This window comes from Phocoena phocoena, chromosome 5 (assembly GCF_963924675.1).
Source record: "Phocoena phocoena chromosome 5, mPhoPho1.1, whole genome shotgun sequence".
Lineage (NCBI taxonomy): Eukaryota > Metazoa > Chordata > Mammalia > Artiodactyla > Phocoenidae > Phocoena > Phocoena phocoena.
In genome coordinates this window covers 101,397,917-101,406,279 of record NC_089223.1, presented here as the reverse complement: position 1 = coordinate 101,406,279, position 8,363 = coordinate 101,397,917, and positions in this window count along the sequence as shown.

The window sequence follows — 8,363 nt, the reverse complement described above, 5'->3', positions numbered from 1 at the left end:
TTACTGTAGATTTCCCCTTTTATGGCTGTTAGCATTTGCCTTATGTATTGAGGTGCTCCTATGTTGAGTGCATAAATATTTACAATTGTTATATCTTCTTGGATTTATCCCTTGATCATTATGTAGTGTCCTTCTGTGTCTCTTGTAATAGTCTTTATTTTAAAGTCAGTTTTGTCTGTTATGAGAATTGCTACTCCAGCTCTCTTTTGATTTCCATTTGCATGGAATATCTTTTTCCATCCTCTCACTTTCAGTCTGTATATGTCCCTAGGTCTGAAGTGGGTCTCTTGTAGACAGCATATATATAGGTCTTGTTTTTGTATCCATTCAGCCAGTCTATGTCTTTTGATTGGAGCATTTAATCTATTTACATTTAAGGTAATTATTGATATGTATTTCCTATTACCATTTTAATTGTTTTGGGTTTGCCTTTGTAGGTCTTTTCCTTCTCTTGTGTTTCCTGCCTAGAGAGGTTCCTTTAGCATTTGTTGTAAAGCTGGTTTGGTGGTGCTGAATTCTCTTAACTTTTGCTTGTCTGTAAAGGTTTTAATTTCTCCATCGAGTCTGAATGAGATCCTTGCTGGTAGAGTAATCTTGGTTTTAGGTTTCTCCCTTACATCCCTTTAAATATGTCCTGCCCCTCCCTTCTGGCTTGCAAAGTTTCCGCTGAAAGATCAGCTGTTACCCTTATGGGGATTCCCATGTATATTATTTGTTGCTTTTCCCTTGCTGCTTTTAATATTTTTTCTTTGTATTTAATTTTTGATAGTTTGATTAATATATGTCTTGGCATGTTTCTCCTTGGATTTATCCTTTATGGAACTCTCTGCGCTTCCTGGACTTGATTGGCTATTTCTTTTTTCATGTTAGGGAAGTTTTCAACTATAATATCTTCAAATATTTTCTCAGACCCTTTTTTTTTCTCTTCTTCTTCTGGGACCCCTATAATTCAAATGTTGATACATTTAATGTTGTCCCAGAGGTCTCTGAGACTGTCCTTCATTCTTTTTTCTTTATTCTGCTCTGCAGTAGTTATTTCCACTATTTTCTCTTCCAGGTCACTTATCCGTTCTTCTGCCTCAGTTATTCTGCTCTTGATTCCTTGTAGAGAATTTTAAATTTCATTTATTGTGTTTTTCATTGTTGTTTGCTCTTTAGTTTTTCTAGGTCCTTGTTAAATGTTTCTTGTATTTTCTCCATTCTATTTCCAAGGTTTTGGATCATCTTTACTATCATTACTCTGAATTTTTTTTTTCAGGTAGACTGCTTATTTCCTCTTCATTTGTTTGATCTGGTGGGTTTTTACCTTGCTCCTTTATCTGCTGCATATTTCTCTCTTCTCATTTTGCTTAACTTACTGTGTTTGGGGTCTCATTTTCACAGGCTTCAGGTTTGTAGTCCCCGTTCTTTTTGCCCCCATTGTGTAAGGTTGGTTCATTGGGTTCTGGAGGGTACTGGTGTCTGTGTTCTGGTGGGTGGGGCTGGATCTTGTCTTTCTGGTGGGCAGGGCCACGTCCGGTGGTGTGTTTCAGGGTGTCTGTGAACTGAGTATGATTTTAGGTAGCCTCTCTGCTAGTGGGTGGGGTTGTGTTCCTGTCTTGCTAGTTGTTTGGCATGGGGCTTCTAGCACTGGAGCTTGCTGGCTGTTGGATGGAGCTGGGTCTTAGTGTTGAGACAGAGATCTCTTGGAGAGCTCTCACTGATTGATATTGCATGGGCCTGGGAGGTCTCTGGTGGTCCAGTGTCCTGAACTCAGCTCTCCCACCTCAGAGGCTCAGGCCTGACACCAGGCCGGAGTGCCAAGACCCTGTCAGCCACATGGCTCAGAAGAAAAGGGAGAAAAGAAGAAAGAAAGAAAAATAAAAATAAAAAAATAGATAAATATAAAGAAAAGAAAAAAAAAGAATTAAAATAAAAAATAAAAAAATAATTAAAATTAAAAAGTAGTAAAAAAATAAAAGAGCACCCAAACCAATTAACAAATCCACCAATGATAACAAATGCCAAAAACTATACTAATATAAACAAAAATTAGAAACAAATCAGCCACAGACAGCAAACCCCAAGTCTACAGTTGGTGCCAAAGTCCACCGCCTCAATTTTTGGTTCATTCGCTGTCTATTCAGGTATTCCACAGATTCAGGGTACATTAAGTTCATTGTGTGGATTTAATCTGCTGCTCCTGGGGCTGCACAGAGAAACTTCCCTTTCTCTTCTTTGTTCACACAGCTCCTGGGGTTCAGCTTTGGTTTTGGCCCGACCTCTGCATGTAGGTTGCCCTCAGGCTTCTGTTCCCACCCAGACAGAATGGGTTTAAAGCAGTAGTTGATTTGGGGGCTCAGGCTCACTCATGCCGTGGGGAAGGAGGGGTATGGTAGTTATAATTGGAATGCAGGGCGAGCCTGTGGCAGCAGAGGCTGGCGTAATGTTGCAACAGCCTGAGCTGTGCCGTGTGTTTTCCTGGGGAAGTTGTCCCTGGATCACGGGACCCTGGCAGTGGCAGGCTGCACAGGCTCCCAGGGTGGGTATGGGTAGTGACCTGTATTTGCACACAGGATTCTTGGGGGCTGCAGCAGCAGCATTAAGGTTTCATGTCCATTTCTGGTGTCTGAGCTGATAGCCATGGCTCATGCCCATCTCTGGAGCTCATTTAGGCGGTGTTCTGCCCTCTTTGGGTAGACAGGGAAGGAATCCCCTCTCCTTTTGCACCCTGAAACAATGGTCTCTTGCCCATTAGGTAGGTCCAGAGCTTTTTCTGGACTCCCTCCCAGCTAGCTGTTGTGTACTAGCCCCCTTCAGGCTGTGTTCACGTAGCCAACCCCAGTCCTCTCCCTGGGATCTGACCTCCGAAGCCCAAGCCTCAGCTCCCAGCCCCCACCCATCCCAGCGGGTGAGCAGACAAGCCTCTCGGGCTTGTGAGTGCTGGTCGGCACTGATCCTCTGTGCGGGAATCTCTCCGCTTTGCCCTCTGCACCCCTGTTGCTGCTCTCTCCTCCGTGGCTCTGAAGCTTCCTCCCCGCCAACCCCCATCTCTGCCAGTGAAGGGGCTTTCTAGTGTGTGGAAGCTTTTCCTCCTTCACAGCTCCCTCCCAGAGGTGTAAGTCCTATCCCTATTCTTTTGTCTCTGTTTTTTCTTTTGCCCTACCCAGGTATGTGGGGATTTTCTTGCCTTTTGGGACGTCTGAGGTCTTCTGCCAGCGTTCAGTAGGTGTTCTCTAGGAGTTGTTCAACATGTAGGTGTAATTTTGATGTATTTGTGGGGAGGAAGGTGATCTCCATGTCTTATTCCTCCCCCGTCTTGAAGTCCCCTCCCCCATGCTAATTCTTCTATCAGATGAAAGCTGTCTTAAAATGTCCTGGTTTCTTGCAATAATGGCATACATCCTTAGGAGTACCAAGAAAGCCTTCAAATTTTGGTTTGATGGACAATTACTTCAGCTGAAAGTTTGAGTTGAGCCCCTTGGATCTGAGAATCCATGGCTCTGGTAGCTTTCTCTTTAGATTTTTGGGCAAGAGCCTGAGAAAGCTGTGCCACTAGAGTAGCACATTCACGAGGTCTCAGAATAATCCATGTTAAGGAATATTGTTTAACTAAGGTACTTAAAGTATCTTTTAACCCTGCTGTAAAGGTGGAGTTAAATAGACTGACATTAAGGACCTGACAGATGAAACCACCAGAGTTTTGAATTTTTCAAAATGGCCGTCACCAGACACTTTCATCAGGCTCATGCATTGTTGAATAACACACCAGTCAACAGATTTAGGAAATAGTTGAGAATTTGTGGAGATCTTTAGCCAACTTTTAAACATCTGCTTGTGCCCTTGTGCCCACTCTAAAAAAATCATCAGTAGGATCTTTCCAGTCAATAGCTTCCATCCCTACTTTAGACATAAGCTCTCTGACAAGCAGATGTATTAATTGATATAAATCCGAGTAGGCAGGCTGATATGTTTCAGTGAGGAGATCAGATTGTCCTGGATACTCAATGGAATCCTCTTAATGTTGGGAAGTCCTTAGCTATGCAAGTAATTCTGCCTTAGTCCAAGGGGTATATGATTGTTTTGGTGCTGTCCTCACTGGACCTGGCTTTAAATGGAGCAGTCATTACTGGAGGGCAATGTGGCTAGCTTTCTGTGTGGGATCAATTTCGGTGTTATCAAAGGAAGTTCAGGAAGATGGATAACAAGGAGAGCCTTGTGGTGGAGACTGAGAGGGACAGGAAGGAGCAGAGAGAGGCAGGGAGGGAGGGCTCCCAGAAGCCTTAGAGGATTTTTCTAATTTGCAAATCCTTTGACATAATTGAGTTAGTTTCTCTGAGGGAAGCAATAGTAGATTCACTATTTTGTTTGGAGGCCTCAAAATTCCTACTGAAATATGCCTTGCATTCTTCTTGTGGTGTCCTGTAGCATTTTTCCCAAATGAGCGTGCAAATAAACTCTCTTAGGAATCTCAAATGAGCAGCAAGTGGGCCAACAGTTTTGAATTGTCATGGGTGATCTTAGTCCAGAGCAACAAATCGAGAAGAGGAGGGCCTGTCGGTTGTAAACATAAGATGAGCCAGAGTCCTGGACGACAGCTGCCCATAAGCTGCGCCCTTAGAAACCAAACTCCCTGTAACTGAGTACTCTCCAAGATGAAGGATTCCCTTTCCAGATAAACTCAGCAACAGAGGTCACCCAAATAAAGGCTTAGAACCTTAACCGAAATGGTAGGCTTGGACCAAGATGACCTACCCCCATGACCCAAAGCCACCAAAGAAATCATGGGGCACAAGGGACTGTTGGAGGCACCTCACTTGTGTCTGGGGAAGCCCTTGGAGTTAGAGGTGAGTCACTTAGACTTGGTGGTGTCAGAAGCGGGAGCCAAACAGTCAGAATCGAGGCACTCATCAAATGTGCTTTGATAAGCAGGATCAAGTCTTCAGAGAACAAAGGCTTTTTGGAGCCTTAGGAACTACAGGAGACACAAATACCAGATGATCTCATTATATGCGGAATCTTAAAAAAAAAAAAGTTCATAGAGAACAGATTGGTGTTTTGCCAGCAGTGGGGGGCAGGGGCAAGGGTAGGCAAAACAGCTGAAGAAAGTCGAGGTACAAACTTGGAGTTATAAGTCATGAAGATAAAATGTACAGCATGACAGCTGTACTTAATACTGTATTGCATACTTGAAAGTTACTAAAAGAATAGACCTTAGTCATCATCACAAGAAAATTTTGTAACTATGTATAGTGACTAGATGAATTGTAATGATTATTTCACAACACTCATATTGAATCATTGTGCTGTACGTCTGAAACTATAACATTGTACATTATTAATACCACCCTACACAGGAAGGAAAGACAGGAAGAAAGGTGAAACCTTGACCACAGGGGGAGCTTTTCAAGGATGGGGTGACTGATGATACACACAGGAACCTTCTAGGGACAATAGAGAAACACATTTACCAGAAGGAGGGTTTTCTCTTGAAGTCAGAAATGGCCCACTCTACCTTTCTCAATCATTTGGCTGACACTTGGAGGGTGGCCTAATTACTGCATCCCAGGGTGGTTTTTGTTCTACTCTGGAATGTCTCCCACTCTGTTTTGCCCAAAGGTAGAAGCGAAGTTCACAACCTAATGTTGAATGGTGTTAACACGCTATGGTCCGCACTGCCCTATTTACTGTGAAACTTAAACCAGTCTTTCCTGGGAGAAACTAGTACTTGAGGAGGAACCACAACTCCATGAGGCAGTGCTGGATGACAAGATTCTCACATGGACAGCTTCTGAGCCAGTTAGCAAACAGTACCCAAACCTCAGGGCTCTACAACAGACTGTTTGTTCTCATCCTCACAGGTCTGGGGGTCGGTGGGAGCAGCTCTGTGCGTGTGCGCTCCTCTGAGACCCAAGTATGTTTAATGGTCAAGTTCCACTGAGGATTTCCAAACAGGGAGGTGCTTTGTTGGGTTTGCCCTGTTATTTCTTCAGCCTGCTCTGTGGGAGTGAGCCGTCCAAATACACGAAGCAGTCAGACTTTGAGCAAAGGAGGAACTTGATGGTCCCATACAAGAGAGGAGCCACATCCAAAAGAACTATGTAGTTATGAACCTTTTCTAGAAATAACCCTCGATCTTGCTCACTGCAATGCTGTTTTTACAATTTGCCTGGACAGGAAAACATTCCCTCGTTTCCACTTCCGGTTGCATCAGGACCAGGTCAGGTACTCTATTTAGAGTGAACTGAAATCCAATCTCTTCTTGTGTATTAACCCAGGGACAGATGCCTGGCAACTTAAAGCAGGTGCCAATGTGTTTAAGTGGTTCCCTCTTACTGAAGGGATCATTAAGGAAGGGCCTTGCCAGTGACACAGTTTCCACACCCCATCGTCTACCACAAGTTGCTCCTACTTTGGGAGAATAACTATGCCTCCCTTCCTGCAGGAATAGTCAGCTGAGCCGTTCCAGCCTGTTCGAGTTCATGTTTATTCCTTTCAGTTTCTCTGACATTCCTTTCTGTGAAGGAATAAACTAGAGATTGATTGAAGGGACCATCAATTCAAGGGCCAAGTTATCCCAGGCTGTGAGTCTGAAAAGAAGCCATTATAGGGAAAATGTGGGTTCTGTCCAGTTTTGTACCACAACTGGTCTAGTCAAGGATGGGAAAGTGGGATAAGAGAAGGGATTGTCACCTCAGTTATCTGTTTTTGTTTATCTGGAAGTGGTAATCCATTTCTGAAGGATAGTTTCATTGTGTAAAGAATTTTTGTTTGAAGATCTTTTTCAGCATTTTGGATATGTGGTTCTAGTGCCTTCTTGTATATATGATCTCTGAGAAATAGGTTGTTAATCTTATAGAGGCTCCCTTGTAGGAGAAGCACTGCTCTTCTCTTGCTCTTTTCAAGGTTCTATCTTTAAACATTTGGACTATGATGAGTCTACCTGTAGATCGAGTTTATCCAGTTTTGGAGGCGATTGAACTTCTTGGCTGTGTCAAATGTTTGGTCACCTTGGGAAGTTTACAGCCATTTCTTCAAATATTCTTCTCTCCTTCTTGGACTACCATTATGTATATGCTGGAATACTCGATGCTTATATTCATAGGAGTCTGAGGCTCTGTTAATTTCTTATTTTCCCAGACTATAACCTCGATCAACCTATCTTCAAGTTTGCTGATTCATTCTTCTACCAGCTCATGCCTGCTATTGAGTCCCTCAAGTGAATTTGTTATACTTTTCAACACCAGAATTTATGTAGTTCATTAAAAAACATTTCTATTGACTTTCTCTAATTGATATGACATTTGTTCTCATGTTCCTTTACACATGATTTCTTTTACCTCTTTGAAGGTATTTAAAATAACTCACTTAAGTTTTTTTTATGGTAAGTACAAACCTGGATTTCCTCAGGACAGTGTCTACTGACTAAATTTTCCCCTGTGTATGAGAATATTTATTTGTATGCCTCAATTTTGTTAAATTGGATATTTTAAATGATGGACAGGTCTGGAGATCAGATTCCTTTACCCCCAGGGTTTGTTTTCCTGGCTCTTCTGACTAATTATCTTAATTCTGCATGTTCAGCCATTTAACTGTTATCTTAATCACCTAACGATTAGACAGCTGTTTCCTTAAATGCTTTGGACCAACAAGTCTTCCAGTCGTGGTTGGAGTGCTGTGTATGTGGGGCACAGCTTTAATTATCTGGCAGTTGTAGCTCTGCCGTAGCCTTTACTCTCCACTGTGAGAGCCTCAAGGTCAGCAAGAAGTAAGAGATTAGGGCTTTCTTGGATCTTTTTTTGGTGTGTGCACAGCTATGCACCTATATGTGGCTTTCTGAAGTCCCAGAAATAATGCTGGAGCTTTTTTCAAAGCTCATATGAACATCTCCTTCCTTTCTTTCCAAGTTTTTTTTTCTTTTTTTTCCCCCATCATCCTCTTGTCTCTTAACACAGATGTAGCATTACCAGATGGGTCAAAAAAAAATTTTTTTTTTTTGATAAGAACATTGGGAATAATACTGTTTTCAGTGATCCACCTCTAAGTAAGGTCAACTAAAGCCAATCCCGGAATAGGGCTTTTACTGGGTAGTGCTAGATAGGTCAAATTGTCCTAATTTCAGGGGCAAGGGATTTTTATGAAGATCCAGACTCAATTTACCCCTACAAAGGCTGATAGGCTGACATGTTTTGCAGCTACAATGGTTGTGAGACTGTTGGTTTTCAAATCTACTGTGGAATTGGGGAGAAGACTGGAAAAAGACAAGTTAGAATGCCAAAAGGCTCACTGTTCTTAGTAATTATTAGGTACATTTTTTTCTGGAATAAACACTTTGGATTGTTGCAAGCATCTGGTTAACTTCCAGAGTACTGGAAAAAATTAAC